The sequence below is a fragment of the Oncorhynchus masou genome, unplaced genomic scaffold (genome assembly GCF_036934945.1).
Source record: "Oncorhynchus masou masou isolate Uvic2021 unplaced genomic scaffold, UVic_Omas_1.1 unplaced_scaffold_2028, whole genome shotgun sequence".
NCBI classification, from domain to species: Eukaryota; Metazoa; Chordata; class Actinopteri; order Salmoniformes; family Salmonidae; genus Oncorhynchus; species Oncorhynchus masou.
In genome coordinates, this window is record NW_027008517.1 from 35,001 (window position 1) to 55,000 (window position 20,000).

Consider the following 20,000-nt stretch of genomic DNA (forward strand, 5'->3'; position numbering starts at 1 on the left):
AAGTATTTAGTCCCGTATCCATAGCAATGACAACATCAAGCTTGTGCCTCAAAGTGGTTGGATGCATTTCCTGTTTGTTTTGGTTGTGTTTCAGATTATTTTGTGCCCAATAGAAATGAACGTTAAATAATGTATCGTGTGATTTCGGAGTTACTTTTAATTGTAAATAAGAATAGAATATGTTTCTAAACACGTCTAAATTCATGTGGACGTTACCATGGTTACGGACCGTCTTGAAAATGAATCTCGAAATAATGATGAGTGAAAAACTCATTCAAACTCATAGTCATTGTATCATTTCAAATACAAAGTGCTGGAGAACAGAGCCAGAACAACAACAATGAGCTCTTTTGGAGCTCGCTGTACGAAAGCATGGAGCTAGATAACAGGGTAGAGCTAGATAACAGTGTAGAGCTAGATAACAGTTTAGAGCTAGATAACAGTGTAGAGCTAGATAACAGTGTAGAGCTAGATAACAGGGTAGAGCTAGATAAGTGTAGAGCTAGATAACAGTTTAGAGCTAGATAACAGGGTAGAGCTAGATAACAGTGTAGAGCTAGATAACAGTTTAGAGCTAGATAACAGTTTAGAGCTAGATAACAGTGTAGAGCTAGATAACAGTGTAGAGCTAGATAACAGTGTAGAGCTAGATAACAGTTTAGAGCTAGATAACAGTGTAGAGCTAGATAACAGTGTAGAGCTAGATAACAGGGTAGAGCTAGATAACAGTGTAGAGCTAGATAACAGTTTAGAGCTAGATAACAGGGTAGAGCTAGATAACAGTGTAGAGCTAGATAACAGTTTAGAGCTAGATAACAGTTTAGAGCTAGATAACAGTGTAGAGCTAGATAACAGTGTAGAGCTAGATAACAGTTTAGAGCTAGATAACAGTGTAGAGCTAGATAACAGTGTAGAGCTAGATAACAGGGTAGAGCTAGATAACAGTGTAGAGCTAGATAAGTGTAGAGCCAGATAACAGGGTAGAGCTAGATAACAGTGTAGAGCTAGATAACAGTGTAGAGCTAGATAACCGTGTAGAGCTAGATAACCGTGTAGAGCTAGATAACAGTGTAGAGCTAGATAACAGGGTAGAGCTAGATAACAGTGTAGAGCTAGATAACAGTGTAGAGCCAGATAACAGGGTAGAGCTAGATAACCGTGTAGAGCTAGATAACAGTGTAGAGCTAGATAAACGTGTAGAGCTAGATAACAGTGTAGAGCTAGATAACAGGGTAGAGCTAGATAACAGTGTAGAGCTAGATAACAGTGTAGAGCTAGATAATAGGGTAGAGCTAGATAACAATGTAGAGTTAGATAACAGTGCAGAGCTAGATAACAGTGTAAAGCTAGATAACAGTGTAGAGCTAGATAACAGTGTAGAGCTAGATAACCGTGTAGAGCTAGATAACAGTGTTGAGCTAGATAACAGGGTAGAGCTAGATAACAGTGTAGAGCTACATAACAGTGTGGAGCTAGATAACAGCGTGGAGCGAGATAACAGCGTGGAGCGAGATAACAGTGTAGAGCTAGGACAGGGAGGACCTAGAGATTGTGAGAGGACCAAAAGAGAGAGAGGGGACCTAGAGAGAGAGAGGACATAGAGAGAGAGAGGGAGGACCTAGAGACATTTACATTTGCATTTAAGTCATTTAGCAGACGCTCTTATCCAGAGCGACTTACAAATTGGAGAGAGAGAGAGAGGACCTAGAGAGCGAGAGGAAGGAATAGAGAGAGAGAGGGAGGATCCAGAGAGAGAGAGAGGACCTAGAGAGAGAGAGGACCTAGAGAGAGAGAGATGACCTAGAGAGAGAGAGATGACCTAGAGAGAGAGAGAGGACCTAGAGAGAGAGAGAGAGGACCTAGAGAGAGAGGACCTAGAGAGAGAGGACCTAGATAGAGAGGACTTAGAGAGAGAGCGAGGACCTAGAGAGAGAGAGATGACCTAGAGAGAGAGAGGACCTAGAGAGAGAGAGAGGACCTAGATAGAGAGGACCTAGAGAGAGAGATGACCTAGAGAGAGAGAGGACCTAGAGAGAGAGGACCTAGATAGAGAGGACTTAGAGAGAGAGGACCTAGAGAGAGAGAGGACTTAGAGAGAGGACCTAGATAGAGAGGACTTAGAGAGAGAGAGGACCTCGATAGAGAGGACCTTGAGAGAGAGAGAGGACCTCGATAGAGAGGACCTTGAGAGAGAGAGGACCTAGAGAGAGAGAGGACTTAGAGAGAGGACCTAGAGAGAGATGACCTAGAGAGAGAGAGAGGACCTAGAGAGAGAGAGAGATGACCTAGAGAGAGCGAGGACCTAGAGAGAGCGAGGACCTAGAGAGAGAGAGGACCTAGAGAGAGAGAGGACCTAGAGAGAGAGAGAGGACCTAGAGAGAGAGGACCTAGAGAGAGAGAGAGGACCTAGAGAGAGAGAGAGGACCTAGAGAGAGAGAGATGACCTAGAGAGAGAGGACCTAGAGAGAGAGAGAGGACCTAGAGAGAGAGAGGACTTAGAGAGAGAGAGGACTTAGAGAGAGAGGGAGGACTTAGAGAGAGGGGACCTAGAGAGAGAGAGGACCTAGAGAGAGAGAGGACTTAGAGAGAGAGGGAGGACCTAGAGAGAGAGAGAGGACTTAGAGAGAGAGAGGGAGTGGAGAACTATCTCTCCGTGTTGAGAGGGCATCCCACTTCAGACGGACTGTAGCCCAGCCGCGAGTTCCTCTCCATCAGACCAGGAGCGTTAAAAGAGAAGCCCTGCTCATTTGAAACTCAGAGGGTCTTCGCTACAGTTTCCTCACACATTCAGATCAGATCAGGGCAGCTGCTGAGAGCTGGAGACTCTTTGAGGAACAAGAACCGACTGAGCGTCTGAATAAAGTAGAACAAATCTACAATCCCTACTTGGTTTAACTACTTGGAGAGTTGAATATTGGTTAATATAACACACGAAGATGTTTCCCCTGTTGAAAGCTGACCAGGGCTGTTTCCTCAAAGCATCTCAGAGTGCGAGTGCTGAACCAGGATCTGATCTCTTATTCATTATGATTTAGTAGGATTTAATTTGTATTTTTAATTTAACATTTATTTAACTAGGAAAGTTAGTTTAAGAATAAATTCTGTTTCACAATGACGGCCTACACCGGCCAAGCCTGGAATGAAGGGAGCCAGAGGAGAAACGCTTAACTCTGCTCCCAGTGACTATGGGTGGTGGGAGGAGCCAGAGGAGAAACGCTTAACTCTCGTCCCAGTGACCATGGGTGGTGGGAGGAGCCAGGAGGAGAAACCCTTAACTCTCCTCCCAGTGACTATGGGTGGTGGGAGGAGCCAGAGGAGAACGCTTAACTCTCCTCCCAGTGACTATGGGTGGTGGGAGGAGCCAGAGGAGAAACTCTCCTCCCAGTGACTATGGGTGGTGGGAGGAGCCAGAGGAGAAACCCTTAACTCTCCTCCCAGTGACTATGGGTGGTGGGAGGAGCCAGAGGAGAAACCCTTAACTCTCCTCCCAGTGACTATGGGTGGTGGGAGGAGCCAGAGGAGAAACCCTTAACTCTCCTCCCAGTGACTATGGGTGGTGGGAGGAGCCAGAGGAGAAACCCTTAACTCTCCTCCCAGTGACTATGGGTGGTGGGAGGAGCCAGGAGGAGAAACCCTTAACTCTCCTCCCAGTGACTATGGGTGGTGGGAGGAGCCAGAGGAGAAACCCTTAACTCTCCTCCCAGTGACTATGGGTGGTGGGAGGAGCCAGAGGAGAAACCCTTAACTCTCCTCCCAGTGACTATGGGTGGTGGGAGGAGCCAGAGGAGAAACCCTTAACTCTCCTCCCAGTGACTATGGGTGGTGGGAGGAGCCAGAGGAGAAACCCTTAACTCTCCTCCCAGTGACTATGGGTGGTGGGAGGAGCCAGGAGGAGAAACCCTTAACTCTCCTCCCAGTGACTATGGGTGGTGGGAGGAGCCAGAGGAGAAACGCTTAACTCTCGTCCCAGTGACTATGGGTGGTGGGAGGAGCCAGAGGAGAAACGCTTAACTCTCCTCCCAGTGACTATGGGTGGTGGGAGGAGCCAGAGGAGAAACCCTTAACTCTCGTCCCAGTGACTATGGGTGGTGGGAGGAGCCAGGAGGAGAAACCCTTAACTCTCCTCCCAGTGACTATGGGTGGTGGGAGGAGCCAGGAGGAGAAACCCTTAACTCTCCTCCCAGTGACTATGGGTGGTGGGAGGAGCCAGGAGGAGAAACCCTTGACTCTCCTCCCAGTGACTATGGGTGGTGGGAGGAGCCAGGAGGAGAAACCCTTGACTCTCCTCCCAGTGACTATGGGTGGTGGGAGGAGCCAGGAGGAGACGCGTAGCTAAAGCTAAAGTGACAGATACACATTAATATGGGAAGCTCTTCGAGTGTGTGTGTGTGTGTGTGTGTGTGTGTGTGTGTGTGTTGTTTAAACACTCTGACTACATTAGTAATAACAGTGAAGGAACCTGATTATCTCTGTTTCATTACAACTTCAATTAGAAATATTTAGTTCCTCGTTCAAACAAATAATTAACGGAACCAAACAGACACTAGACACATAGGGCGCATCCCAAATTACACCCCCCTTTTCCCCTTTCTAGTGCACTACTTTTGACCAGGGCCTATAGGGCCCCTCTAAAGGGAACAGGGGGCCATTTGAGAGACATGGAAACAGATGAATCAGTAAACATGGAGGCCTGATGTCAGTTTGAACCCCCCCCCACTCTGTGAGCCGATTGGTTCATCACGTCCTCGGGGGGGACGCGTTGGTTGTTAAATGGTCTGATTGAACAAACAAAGCGTTTCATTTGTTCCAATTAAAGTAATCTAAGCCTAATATGCGTACAGAGTAGTAGCTCTGTGATGATTGGCCGTGGGGTCTCCTGCTGCATTGCACTAGTTGAAGGGAGAGAACTCTTTCAGGAAACAGAGTGGTGAGAAGGACTGTGTTATCTCCAGTGGCCTGGGTTTACACAGGAAGCACAATTCTTTTGGAAGGTCCGTCTTTTGACCAATCCCATCACATCTTTTCACATTCAATTATTTTTCAGCTCCGATCTGATTGGTCAAAAGATAAATTAGTGAGAAGGGAGAAAAAAAAAGAGATTTGGGCTGCCTGTGTTTTAACCAAAACATTCTGTTGTAGTTCTAATTCTACATAAAAAATTCTACTCATTTTTAATTAGTACCAGTCAAGCCCATAGGGGCTTGGCTCTGTCTCCATGTTCTGTTCTGTCAGACATCATACTGACTTCATCAACTCCATCATCCAGTCAGTGAGACTGGGAGGAATGAATCAACCATGTGCTGTTCTGTCAGACATCAACTCCATCATCCAGTCAGTGGGACTGGGAGGAATGAATCAACCATGTGCTGTTCTGTCAGACATCAACTCCATCATCCAGTCAGTGAGACTGGGAGGAATGAATCAACCATGTGCTGTTCTGTCAGACATCAACTCCATCATCCAGTCAGTGAGACTGGGAGGAATGAATCAACCATGTGCTGTTCTGTCGGACATATCAACTCCATCATCCAGTCAGTGAGACTGGGAGGAATGAATCAACCATGTGCTGTTCTGTCAGACATCAACTCCATCATTCAGTCAGTGAGACTGGGAGGAATGAATCAACCATGTGCTGTTCTGTCAGACATCAACTCCATCATCCAGTCAGTGAGACTGGGAGGAATGAATCAACCATGTGCTGTTCTGTCAGACATCAACTCCATCATCCAGTCAGTGAGACTGGGAGGAATGAATCAACCATGTGCTGTTCTGTCAGACATCAACTCCATCATCCAGTCAGTGAGACTGGGAGGAATGAATCAACCATGTGCTGTTCTGTCAGACATCAACTCCATCATCCAGTCAGTGAGACTGGGAGGAATGAATCAACCATGTGCTGTTCTGTCAGACATCAACTCCATCATTCAGTCAGTGAGACTGGGAGGAATGAATCAACCATGTGCTGTTCTGTCAGACATCAACTCCATCATCCAGTCAGTGGGACTGGGAGGAATGAATCAACCATGTGCTGTTCTGTCAGACATCAACTCCATCATCCAGTCAGTGAGACTGGGAGGAATGAATCAACCATGTGCTGTTCTGTCAGACATCAACTCCATCATCCAGTCAGTGGGACTGGGAGGAATGAATCAACCATGTGCTGTTCTGTCAGACATCAACTCCATCATCCAGTCAGTGAGACTGGGAGGAATGAATCAACCATGTGCTGTTCTGTCAGACATCAACTCCATCATCCAGTCAGTGAGACTGGGAGGAATGAATCAACCATGTGCTGTTCTGTCAGACATCAACTCCATCATCCAGTCAGTGAGACTGGGAGGAATGAATCATTGAATACGTCTCGCAATTGAAGCTGAATTTTTTTTATTTATTTCTGTCGCTATTTTTGATAAATGATTAATGTAATTCAATTTCCTGGAAATAGAAGGAACATGTGTATTGATAATGACTAACCGACTAAGGAAGAGGTTGATTCAGTGTTTTTCACTAGCAGAGAGGTTGGGTCAGTGGTTTTGACTAGCAGAGAGGTTGGGTCAGTGGTTTTGACTAGCAGAGAGGTTGGGTCAGTGGTTTTGACTAGCAGAGAGGTTGGGTCAGTGGTTTTGACTAGCAGAGAGGTTGGGTCAGTGGTTTTGACTAGCAGAGAGGTTGGGTCAGTGGTTTTGACTAGCAGAGAGGTTGGGTCAGTGGTTTTGACTAGCAGAGAGGTTGGGTCAGTGGTTTTGACTAGCAGAGAGGTTGGGTCAGTGGTTTTGACTAGCAGAGAGGTTGGGTCAGTGGTTTTGACTAGCAGAGAGGTTGGGTCAGTGGTTTTGACTAGCAGAGAGGTTGGGTCAGTGGTTTTGACTAGCAGAGAGGTTGGGTCAGTGGTTTTGACTAGCAGAGAGGTTGGGTCAGTGGTTTTGACTAGCAGAGAGGTTGGGTCAGTGGTTTTGACTAGCAGAGAGGTTGGTATAGTGGTTTTGACTAACAGAGAGGTTGGTATAGTGGTTTTGACTAACAGAGAGGTTGGTACAGTCGTTTTGACTAACAGAGAGGTTGGTACAGTGGTTTTGACTAACAGAGAGGTTGGTACAGTGGTTTTGACTAACAGAGAGGTTGGTACAGTCGTTTTGACTAACAGAGAGGTTGGTTCACTGGTTTTGACTAACAGAGAGGTTGGGTCAGTGGTTTTGACTAACAGAGAGGTTGGGTCAGTGGTTTTGACTAACAGAGAGGTTGGGTCAGTGGTTTTGACTAGCAAAGAGTTTGGTAGAGTGGTTTTCACTAACAGTGTGTGTGTGTGTGTGTGTCCAGTGTGTACGCACTACCTGAGTTGTCCTCGTCCTTGCGGATCTTGAGCTTGACCAGTTCTTCACACTGCTGGAGAATCTGAACAGCGTCTTCCATGGAGCAGTTGTCCAGACGGATGTTATCGATGGCCAGCAGCTTGTCCCCCAGCTCCAGAGTCCCAGTCCTGGGGAGAGGAACACACAGACCAGGGTTTAGAGGTGACCAGCAGCTTGTCCCCCAGCTCCAGAGTCCCAGTCCTGGGGAGAGGAACACACAGACCAGGGTTTAGAGGTGACCAGCAGCTTGTCCCCCAGCTCCAGAGTCCCAGTCCTGGGGAGAGGAACACACAGACCAGGGTTTAGAGGTGACCAGCAGCTTGTCCCCCAGCTCCAGAGTCCCAGTCCTGGGGAGAGGAACACATAGACCAGGGTTTAGAGGTGACCAGCAGCTTGTCCCCCAGCTCCATAGTCCCAGTCCTGGGGAGAGGAACACACAGACCAGGGTTTAGAGGTGACCAGCAGCTTGTCCCCCTGCTCCAGAGTCCCAGTCCTGGGGAGAGGAACACACAGACCAGGGTTTAGAGGTGACCAGCAGCTTGTCCCCCAGCTCCAGAGTCCCAGTCCTGGGGAGAGGAACACACAGACCAGGGTTTAGAGGTGACCAGCAGCTTGTCCCCCAGCTCCAGAGTCCCAGTCCTGGGGAGAGGAACACACAGACCAGGGTTTAGAGGTGACCAGCAGCTTGTCCCCCAGCTCCAGAGTCCCAGTCCTGGGGAGAGGAACACACAGACCAGGGTTTAGAGGTGACCAGCAGCTTGTCCCCCAGCTCCAGAGTCCCAGTCCTGGGGAGAGGAACACACAGACCAGGGTTTAGAGGTGACCAGCAGCTTGTCCCCCAGCTCCAGAGTCCCAGTCCTGGGGAGAGGAACACACAGACCAGGGTTTAGAGGTGACCAGCAGCTTGTCTCCCTGCTCCAGAGTCCCAGTCCTGGGGAGAGGAACACATAGACCAGGGTTTAGAGGTGACCAGCAGCTTGTCCCCCAGCTCCATAGTCCCAGTCCTGGGGAGAGGAACACACAGACCAGGGTTTGGAGGTGACCAGGACTGTCTTCAGTCCTATATTCTACAGTGTGTACTATTCTATGTGTAAATGTGGTCAGTTGATAAGACTGGCTACAACATCAGTTCAGTGTTGCTCACATGCTGTTCTTTCACAACATAAACACTGATCTGAATTGATGTCGTGTGGAAACATCCATTACTCATCATGCGTCCACATACTATACACAGTCATAGTTATCACCAACACACAGACAGAATCCTAATCCAGAACCCCCCCCCCCCATAGACAGATACGCAGATGTAATGCATGTTTAACTCTGTCAGAGACTCAAACAGAGTTATGTTAGCAGGAGGCCTGATGGAGACAAGCTACTGAAATGAGACTCACAGAGACCTGTTGACAGGAGGCCTGACAGAGACACGCTGATGAAATGAGACTCACAGAGACCTGTTGACACGAGGCCTGACAGAGACAAGCTACTGAAATGAGACTCACAGAGACCTGTTGACAGGAGGCCTGACAGAGACACGCTGATGAAATGAGACTCACAGAGACCCGTTGACAGGAGGCCTGACAGAGACAAGCTACTGAAATGGGACTCACAGAGACCTGTTGACAGGAGGCCTGACAGAGACACGCTGATGAAATGAGACTCACAGAGACCCGTTGACAGGAGGCCTGACAGAGACACGCTACTGAAATGAGACTCACAGAGACCTGTTGACACGAGGCCTGACAGAGACACGCTGATGAAATGAGACTCACAGAGACCTGTTGACAGGAGGCCTGACAGAGACACGCTGATGAAATGAGACTCACAGAGACCCGTTGACAGGAGGCCTGACAGAGACAAGCTACTGAAATGAGACTCACAGAGACCTGTTGACAGGAGGCCTGACAGAGACACGCTGATGAAATGAGACTCACAGAGACCCGTTGACAGGAGGCCTGACAGAGACAAGCTACTGAAATGAGACTCACAGAGACCTGTTGACAGGAGGCCTGACAGAGACACGCTGATGAAATGATACTCAAAGAGACCTGTTGACAGGGAACATAGTGCACTACATAGGGAATAGGGTGCCATTTGGAATGCAGTGCAAGCAGTCATCAGTTTACTCCCTTCCCTCCCTTCACCATGACAACACTTCCCTCCCTTCACCATGACAACACAGAGGCAGAATACAGAATACTGTTCAGTTGTCCTCATTCCTCATTCTGGAACAACATTTTATATTCCAATGTAATCCAGAGAAAGAAAGTCATTATTAAAATGACCAATAATCTCTGTTTTTTATTTTTTTTATTTTTTATTTTTTACTAATGTCCAAAATGACTAAATCCTGAAAGGTATAAGGGACAACACCTGCCCAATTTACCTGAAAGACAGGTCATCGTTACGGTAAATACCCTAGTACAAGAGCATAGGATGTTTATTAACGTACCTCCTCTAATAGAGCAGCAGAATATAAACTAGAATCACATCATAACTCCCCAGTGCCTTTCCTCTGTCTCCTTGACAGGGGTAACTAATACCTAGATATAACAGGACTGGGTGCCTTGTCTCTGTCTCCCTGACAGGGGTAACTAATACCTAGATATAACAGGACTGGGTGCCTCTCCTCTGTCTCCCTGACAGGGGTAACTAATACCTAGATATAACAGGACTGGGTGCCTCTCCTCTGTCTCCCTGACAGGGGTAACTAATACCTAGATAGCTCTGCCTCCTTGACAGGGGTAACTAATACCTAGATAGCTCTGCCTCCTTGACAGGGGTAACTAATACCTAGTTAGCTCTGTCTCCTTGACAGGGGTAACTAATACCTAGTTAGCTCTGCCTCCTTGACAGGGGTAACTAATACCTAGATATAACAGGACTGGGTGCCTCTCCTCTGTCTCCCTGACAGGGGTAACTAATACCTAGATAGAACAGGACTGGGTGCCTTGTCTCTGTCTCCCTGACAGGGGTAACTAATACCTAGATATAACAGGACAGGGTGCCTCTCCTCTGTCTCCCTGACAGGGGTAACTAATACCTAGATATAACAGGACAGGGTGCCTCTCCTCTGTCTCCTTGACAGGGGTAACTAATACCTAGATATAACAGGACTGGGTGCCTCTCCTCTGTCTCCCTGACAGGGGTAACTAATACCTAGATATAACAGGACTGGGTGCCTCTCCTCTGTCTCCCTGACAGGGGTAACTAATACCTAGATAGAACAGGACTGGGTGCCTCTCCTCTGCTCCTTGACAGGGGTAACTAATACCTAGATATAACAGGACTGGGTGCCTCTCCTCTGTCTCCCTGACAGGGGTAACTAATACCTAGATAGAACAGGACTGGGTGCCTCTCCTCTGCTCCTTGACAGGGGTAACTAATACCTAGATAGCTCTGTCTCCTTGACAGGGGTAACTAATACCTAGATAGAACAGGACTGGGTGCCTTGTCTCTGTCTCCTTGACAGGGGTAACTAATACCTAGATAGAACAGGACTGGGTGCCTCTCCTCTGCCTCCTTGACAGGGGTAACTAATACCTAGATAGAACAGGACTGGGTGCCTCTCCTCTGTCTCCTTGACAGGGGTAACTAATACCTAGATATAACAGGACAGGGTGCCTCTCCTCTGTCTCCCTGACAGGGGTAACTAATACCTAGATAGAACAGGACTGGGTGCCTCTCCTCTGTCTCCCTGACAGGGGTAACTAATACCTAGATAGAACAGGACTGGGTGCCTCTCCTCTGCCTCCTTGACAGGGGTAACTAATACCTAGATATAACAAGACTGGGTGCCTCTCCTCTGTCTCCTTGACAGGGGTAACTAATACCTAGATAGAACAGGACTGGGTGCCTCTCCTCTGTCTCCTTGACAGGGGTAACTAATACCTAGATATAACAAGACTGGGTGCCTCTCCTCTGTCTCCCTGACAGGGGTAACTAATACCTAGATATAACAGGACAGGGTGCCTCTCCTCTGTCTCCCTGACAGGGGTAACTAATACCTAGATATAACAGGACTGGGTGCCTCTCCTCTGTCTCCTTGACAGGGGTAACTAATACCTAGATATAACAGGACAGGGTGCCTCTCCTCTGTCTCCTTGACAGGGGTAACTAATACCTAGATATAACAAGACTGGGTGCCTCTCCTCTGTCTCCCTGACAGGGGTAACTAATACCTAGATATAACAGGACAGGGTGCCTCTCCTCTGTCTCCCTGACAGGGGTAACTAATACCTAGATATAACAGGACTGGGTGCCTCTCCTCTGTCTCCTTGACAGGGGTAACTAATACCTAGATATAACAGGACTGGGTGCCTCTCCTCTGTCTCCCTGACAGGGGTAACTAATACCTAGATATAACAGGACTGGGTGCCTCTCCTCTGTCTCCTTGACAGGGGTAACTAATACCTAGATATAACAGGACTGGGTGCCTCTCCTCTGTCTCCCTGACAGGGTTAACTAATACCTAGATATAACAGGACTGGGTGCCTCTCCTCTGTCTCCTTGACAGGGGTAACTAATACCTAGATATAACAGGACAGGGTGCCTCTCCTCTGTCTCCTTGACAGGGGTAACTAATACCTAGATATAACAAGACTGGGTGCCTCTCCTCTGTCTCCCTGACAGGGGTAACTAATACCTAGATATAACAGGACAGGGTGCCTCTCCTCTGTCTCCTTGACAGGGGTAACTAATACCTAGATATAACAGGACTGGGTGCCTCTCCTCTGTCTCCTTGACAGGGGTAACTAATACCTAGATATAACAGGACTGGGTGCCTCTCCTCTGGCTCCTTGACAGGGGTAACTAATACCTAGATATAACAGGACTGGGTGCCTCTCCTCTGTCTCCTTGACAGGGGTAACTAATACCTAGATATAACAGGACTGGGTGCCTCTCCTCTGTCTCCCTGACAGGGGTAACTAATACCTAGATGTAACAGGACTGGGTGCCTCTCCTCTGTCTCCCTGACAGGGGTAACTAATACCTAGATAGAACAGGACTGGGTGCCTCTCCTCTGTCTCCTTGACAGGGGTAACTAATACCTAGATATAACAGGACTGGGTGCCTCTCCTCTGTCTCCTTGACAGGGGTAACTAATACCTAGATATAACAGGACAGGTTGCTTTGGGGAGAGAATCATAATCACTGATTAGTGCATAACCCAATTCCTCTCATCTTCCTCTCAGCATAATTACCAGACCTGCATCCCAAATGGAACCCTATTCTCTATATAGTGTCCTAGTTTTGACCAGGGCCCATAGGGAATAGGTGCCAATTGGGCCACAGCCCAAGGTAAACATATGTGTTGGTTGCGTAAGGCCTGGCAAAACGAGGGCAGAGACAGAATGTGGGTTAATTAGTTAGAGCCCTGGTGGTAAACAGAATGCAGCGTCGCCTTGGTAACGGGTCTGGATGTAAACACGGAGAACACCCAGCCCAGTTACTGCAGAAGGAGGAGGGGTTTAAAACTACATCTCTGTCTGTAGGTTGTGTGTGTGTGTGTGTGTGTATTTGTGTTCTCCACACAACTTGTAGCGACTGCTACCCCTCTATCCCTCTACCCCTCCCCCCAGCTGAGAATTCCCTCTCTCTGTGCAAAGTCGTGAACAGCCGTTTCCACTTTGGGGGATTTCATTGAAGAACCTTGTCCGCTGCTTCCCACAACGAGATGACAACATCCGTTAGTTAGCTAGCGACTCGTCAAGCTGGCCCACTTCAGTTGAGAGGTTCAATCACAGTTTATACGTGTGTCCTTGTGTGTGTGACGTCTCATGATGTTTTTTATTATGTGGGGTAATGGCCCCCTGGGGGTCGTACCACAGAGCAGGGAGCCTGGCCACTGAACATCGGAATATCGGAACACGGAGCCTGGCCACTGAACATCGGAATATCGGAACACGGAGCCTGGCCACTGAACATCGGAATATCGGAACACGGAGCCTGGCCACTGAACATCGGAATATCGGAACACGGAGCCTGGCCACTGAACATCGGAATATCGGAACACGGAGCCTGGCCACTGAACATCGGAACACGGAGCCTGGCCACTGAACATCGGAACACGGAGCCTGGCCACTGAACATCGGAACACGGAGCCTGGCCATTGAACATCGGAACACGGAGCCTGGCCACTGAACATCGGAACACGGAGCCTGGCCACTGAACATCGGAACACGGAGCCTGGCCACTGAACATCGGAACACGGAGCCTGGCCACTGAACATCGGAACACGGAGCCTGGCCACTGAACATCGGAATATCGGAACACGGAGCCTGGCCACTGAACATCGGAACACGGAGCCTGGCCACTGAACATCGGAACACGGAGCCTGGCCACTGAACATCGGAATATCGGAACACAGAGCCTGGCCACTGAACATCGGAACATGGAGCCTTGCCACTGAACATCGGAACACGGAGCCTGGCCACTGAACATCGGAACACGGAGCCTGGCCACTGAACATCGGAACACGGAGCCTGGCCACTGAACATCGGAACACGGAGCCTGGCCACTGAACATCGGAACACGGAGCCTGGCCACTGAACATCGGAACACGGAGCCTGGCCACTGAACATCGGAACACGGAGCCTGGCCACTGAACATCGGAACACGGAGCCTGGCCACTGAACATCGGAACACGGAGCCTGGCCACTGAACATCGGAACACGGAGCCTGGCCACTGAACATCGGAACACAGAGCCTGGCCGCTGAACATCGGAATATCGGAACACAGAGCCTGGCCACTGAACATCGGAACACGGAGCCTGGCCACTGAACATCGGAACACAGAGCCTGGCCACTGAACATCGGAATATCGGAACACAGAGCCTGGCCACTGAACATCGGAACACGGAGCCTTGCCACTGAACATCGGAACACGGAGCCTGGCCACTGAACATCGGAACACGGAGCCTGGCCACTGAACATCGGAACACGGAGCCTGGCCACTGAACATCGGAACACGGAGCCTGGCCACTGAACATCGGAACACGGAGCTGGGAGCCTGGCCACTGAACATCGGAACACGGAACACAGAGCCTGGCAACTGAACATCGGAACACGGAGCCTGGCCACTGAACATCGGCACACGGAGCCTGGCCACTGAACATCGGAACACGGAGCCTGGCCACTGAACATCGGAACACGGAGCCTGGCCACTGAACATCGGAACACGGAGCCTGGCCACTGAACATCGGAACACGGAGCCTGGCCACTGAACATCGGAACACGGAGCCTGGCCACTGAACATCGGGACACGGAGCCTGGACACAGAACATCGGTACACGGAGCAGGAAGCCTGGCCACTGAACATCGGAACACGGAGCAGGGAGCCTGGCCACTGAACATCGGAACACGGAGCCTGGCCACTGACCATCGGAACACGGAGCCTGGCCACTGAACATCGGAACACGGAGCCTGGCCACTGAACATCGGAAAACACGGAGCCTGGCCACTGAACATCGGAACACGGAGCTTGGCCACTGAACAATACATTATCTGTATTGATCTAGAGAATTGGAATTATGCAGATGAGCTCATGCAGGGTCACATCACCCTTCCACAGAGCCCGGTCATAAACCACTGATTAATATCCACTGCATCAAACAACAATATACTATACTGCAGAAATACATATATTTATATGTGACTATGTGCCATAGTGTAGTTTAGTGGAGTGGTGTGCAGAGCAACATTCATAGTGTAGTTTAGTGGAGTGGTGTGCAGAGCAACATTCATAGTGTAGTTTAGTGGAGTGGTGTGGAGAGCAACATTCATAGTGTAGTTTAGTAGAGTGGTGTGCAGAGCAACATTCATAGTGTAGTTTAGTGGAGTGGTGTGGAGAGCAACATTCATAGTGTAGTTTAGTAGAGTGGTGTGCAGAGCAACATTCATAGTGTAGTTTAGTGGAGTGGTGTGGAGAGCAACATTCATAGTGTAGTTTAGTAGAGTGGTGTGCAGAGCAACATTCATAGTGTAGTTTAGTGGAGTGGTGTGGAGAGCAACATTCATAGTGTAGTTTAGTGGAGTGGTGTGGAGAGCAACATTCATAGTGTAGTTTAGTAGAGTGGTGTGCAGAGCAACATTCATAGTGTAGTTTAGTGGAGTGGTATGGAGAGCAACATTCATAGTGTGGTTTAGTGGAGTGGTGTGCAGAGCAACATTCATAGTGTAGTTTAGTGGAGTGGTGTGGAGAGCAACATTCATAGTGTAGTTTAGTGGAGTGGTGTGGAGAGCAACATTCATAGTGTAGTTTAGTAGAGTGGTGTGCAGAGCAACATTCATAGTGTAGTTTAGTGGAGTGGTGTGGAGAGCAACATTCATAGTGTAGTTTAGTGGAGTGGTGTGCAGAGCAACATTCATAGTGTAGTAAAGTGCAGAGCAACACTGAGACAATAAATTTGATGTGTTGCATGTTGTATTTTTCAGATAATTTACATGTGAGCATGTTTATTGGCTGATTGGTGTATTTACCTGTGAGCAGGTTGATTGATGTATTTACCTGTGAGCAGGTTGATTGGCTGATTGGTGTATTAACCTGTGAGCAGGTTGATTGGCTGATTGGTGTATTTACCTGTGAGCAGGTTGATTGGTGTATTTACCTGTGAGCAGGTTGATTGGCTGATTGGTGTATTTACCTGTGAGCAGGTTGATTGGCTGATTGGTGTATTTACCTGTGAGCAGGTTGATTGGCTGATTGGTGTATTTACCTGTGAGCAGGTTGATTGGCTGATTGGTGTATTTACCTGTGAGCAGGTTGATTGGCTGATTGGTGTATTTACCTGTGAGCAGGTTGATTGGTGTATTTACCTGTGAGCAGGTTGATTGGTGTATTTACCTGTGAGCAGGTTGATTGATGTATTTACCTGTGAGCAGGTTGATTGGTGTATTTACCTGTGAGCAGGTTGATTGATGTATTTACCTGTGAGCAGGTTGATTGATGTATTTACCTGTGAGCAGGTTGATTGATGTATTTACCTCTGAGCAGGTTGATTGATGTATTTACCTGTGAGCAGGTTGATTGATGTATTTACCTGTGAGCAGGTTGATTGGTGTATTTACCTGTGAGCAGGTTGATTGGTGTATTTACCTGTGAGCAGGTTGATTGGTGTATTTACCTGTGAGCAGGTTGATTGATGTATTTACCTGTGAGCAGGTTGATTGGTGTATTTACCTGTGAGCAGGTTGATTGATGTATTTACCTGTGAGCAGGTTGATTGGTGTATTTACCTGTGAGCAGGTTGATTGGTGTATTTACCTGTGAGCAGGTTGATTGATGTATTTACCTGTGAGCAGGTTGATTGGTGTATTTACCTGTGAGCAGGTTGATTGGTGTATTTACCTGTGAGCAGGTTGATTGATGTATTTACCTGTGAGCAGGTTGATTGATGTATTTACCTCTGAGCAGGTTGATTGATGTATTTACCTGTGAGCAGGTTGATTGATGTATTTACCTGTGAGCAGGTTGATTGGTGTATTTACCTGTGAGCAGGTTGATTGATGTATTTACCTGTGAGCAGGTTGATTGATGTATTTACCTGTGAGCAGGTTGATTGGTGTATTTACCTGTGAGCAGGTTGATTGGTGTATTTACCTGTGAGCAGGTTGATTGGTGTATTTACCTGTGAGCAGGTTGATTGGTGTATTTACCTGTGAGCAGGTTGATTGGTGTATTTACCTGTGAGCAGGTTGATTGATGTATTTACCTGTGAGCAGGTTGATTGATGTATTTACCTGTGAGCAGGTTGATTGATGTATTTACCTGTGAGCAGGTTGATTGGTGTATTTACCTGTGAGCAGGTTGATTGGTGTATTTACCTGTGAGCAGGTTGATTGATGTATTTACCTGTGAGCAGGTTGATTGGTGTATTTACCTGTGAGCAGGTTGATTGGTGTATTTACCTGTGAGCAGGTTGATTGGTGTATTTACCTGTGAGCAGGTTGATTGGTGTATTTACCTGTGAGCAGGTTGATTGATGTATTTACCTGTGAGCAGGTTGATTGATGTATTTACCTGTGAGCAGGTTGATTGATGTATTTACCTGTGAGCAGGTTGATTGGTGTATTTACCTGTGAGCAGGTTGATTGGTGTATTTACCTGTGAGCAGGTTGATTGGTGTATTTACCTGTGAGCAGGTTGATTGATGTATTTACCTGTGAGCAGGTTGATTGGTGTATTTACCTGTGAGCAGGTTGATTGGTGTATTTACCTGTGAGCAGGTTGATTGGTGTATTTACCTGTGAGCAGGTTGATTGGTGTATTTACCTGTGAGCAGGTTGATTGGTGTATTTACCTGTGAGCAGGTTGATTGGCTGAATGGTTTATTTACCTGTGAGCAGGTTGATTGGTGTATTTACCTGTGAGCAGGTTGATTGGTTGATTGGTGTATTTACCTGTGAGCAGGTTGATTGGCTGATTGGTGTATTTACCTGTGAGCAGGTTGATTGATGTATTTACCTGTGAGCAGGTTGATTGGTGTATTTACCTGTGAGCAGGTTGATTGGTGTATTTACCTGTGAGCAGGTTGATTGGTGTATTTACCTGTGAGCAGGTTGATTGGCTGATTGGTGTATTTACCTGTGAGCAGGTTGATTGGTGTATTTACCTGTGAGCCACGCTGCCCTTCTTGATGTCGGAGATGATGAGTGCGTCCCCAGGTTTCCTACTGGATGGAGCTAGGAGCAGAGGAAGAAAGGATGGATGTATGAGACCACAGGATTTTATCATTAACAAAACCACAGGCTTAAACCATTAACAAAACCACAGGCTTACATCATTAACAAAACCACAGGCTTACACCATTAACACAACCACAGGCTTATACCATTAACAAAACCACAGGCTTATACCATTAACAAAACCACAGGCTTATATCATTAACAAAACCACAGGCTTACATCATTAACAAAACCACAGGCTTACATCATTAACAAAACCACAGGCTTACATCATTAACAAAACCACAGGCTTACACCATTAACAAAACCACAGGCTTACACCATTAACAAAACCACAGGCTTACATCATTAACAAAACCACAGGCTTACATCATTAACACAACCACAGGCTTACACCATTAACACAACCACAGGCTTACACCATTAACAAAACCACAGGCTTACACCATTAACAAAACCACAGGCTTATACCATTAACAAAACCACAGGCTTATACCATTAACAAAACCACAGGCTTATACCATTAACAAAACCACAGGCTTATATCAATAACAAAACCACAGGCTTGTACCATTAACAAAACCAACTTGTGAAAATGGCGTCTCATTCATTCCTTTGGTTGCATTTACACAGACAACCCAATTCTGATTTAAAAAAAATAATCAGATAAGCTCTGAAATAGAGATCTGATGTGATTGGTCAAAAGAGAAATTAGTGGAAAAAAATCTCAGAATTGGACTGCCTGTGTAAATGCAGCCTTTAAAGTTGATGAAAAGTGTATCAGCCCAAAGTATGGTTGGGCTGAGTGCCTTACAGGAAGGGAGGAAGGGTATCTGTTTTGAGTAAACAACTTCCCTCCCCTCTTCTCCAACCCATAATACTCCCTGTAGTCCTACTCCTCTCCTTCCCTCCCTTATACTCCCCTCCCTCCCATCTCTTCCCTTCTGCTCTCCTTCCCCTCTGCTCTCCTTCCCCTCTGCTCTCCTTCCCCTCTGCTCTCCTTCCCCTCTGCTCTCCTTCCCCTCTGCTCTCCTTCCCTTCTGCTCTCCTTCCCTTCTGCTCTCCTTCCCCTCTGCTCTCCTTCCCCTCTGCTCTCCTTCCCCTCTGCTCTCCTTCCCCTCTGCTCTCCTTCCCCTCTGCTCTCCTTCCCCTCTGCTCTCCTTCCCCTCTGCTCTCCTTCCCTCTGCTCTCCTTCCCCTCTGCTCTCCTTCCCCTCTGCTCTCCTTCCCCTCTGCTCTCCTTCCCCTCTGCTCTCCTTCCCTTCTGCTCTCCTTCCCCTCTTCTCCTTTCCTCTCCTCTCTTCCCATGTACTCTACTCCCCATTATATTCCCTCCCTTCTGCTCTCTTTCCCCTCTCCTCTCCTCTTTCCCTCCCCTCTCCTCCCCTCCTCTCCTTCTTTTCCTTCTCCTCCCCTCCCCTCCCTTCTCCTCCCCTCCCTTCTCCTTCCCTCCCCTCCCCTCCATTCTCCTCCCCTCCCTTCCCTTCTCCTCCCCTCCCGTCTCCTCCCCTCCCTTCTCCTTCCCTCCCCTCCATTCTCCTCCCCTCCCTTCCCCTCCCCTCCCTTCTCCTTCCCTCCCCTCCATTCTCCTCCCCTCCCTTCTCCTTCCCTCCCCTCCCCTCCATTCTCCCCCCCCCCTTCTCCTTCCCTCCCTTCTCCTTCCCTCCCCTCCCCTCACTTCTCCTCCCCTCACTTCTCATTCCCTCCCCTCCCTTCTCCTTCCCTCCCCTCCATTCTCCTCCCCTCCTTTCTCCTTCCCTCCCTTCTCCATCCCTCCCCTCCCTTCTCCTCCCCTCCTTTCTCCTTCCCTCCCTTCTCCTTCCCTCCCTTCTCCTTCCCTCCCCTCCATTCTCCTTCCCTCCCTTCTCCTTCCCTCCCCTCCCTTCTCCTCCCCTCCCTTCTCCTTCCCTCCCCTCCCCTCCATTCTCCTCCCCTCCCTTCTCCTTCCCTCCCCTCCATTCTCCTC

At 48.2% G+C, this 20,000-nt stretch overlaps 1 pseudogene; it reads right to left on the bottom strand.

Annotated features, from left to right (window-relative positions):
- Positions 1–20,000, bottom strand: part of LOC135532790 (glutamate receptor-interacting protein 1-like) — a 79,934-nt pseudogene that overhangs the window by 30,379 nt on the left and 29,555 nt on the right.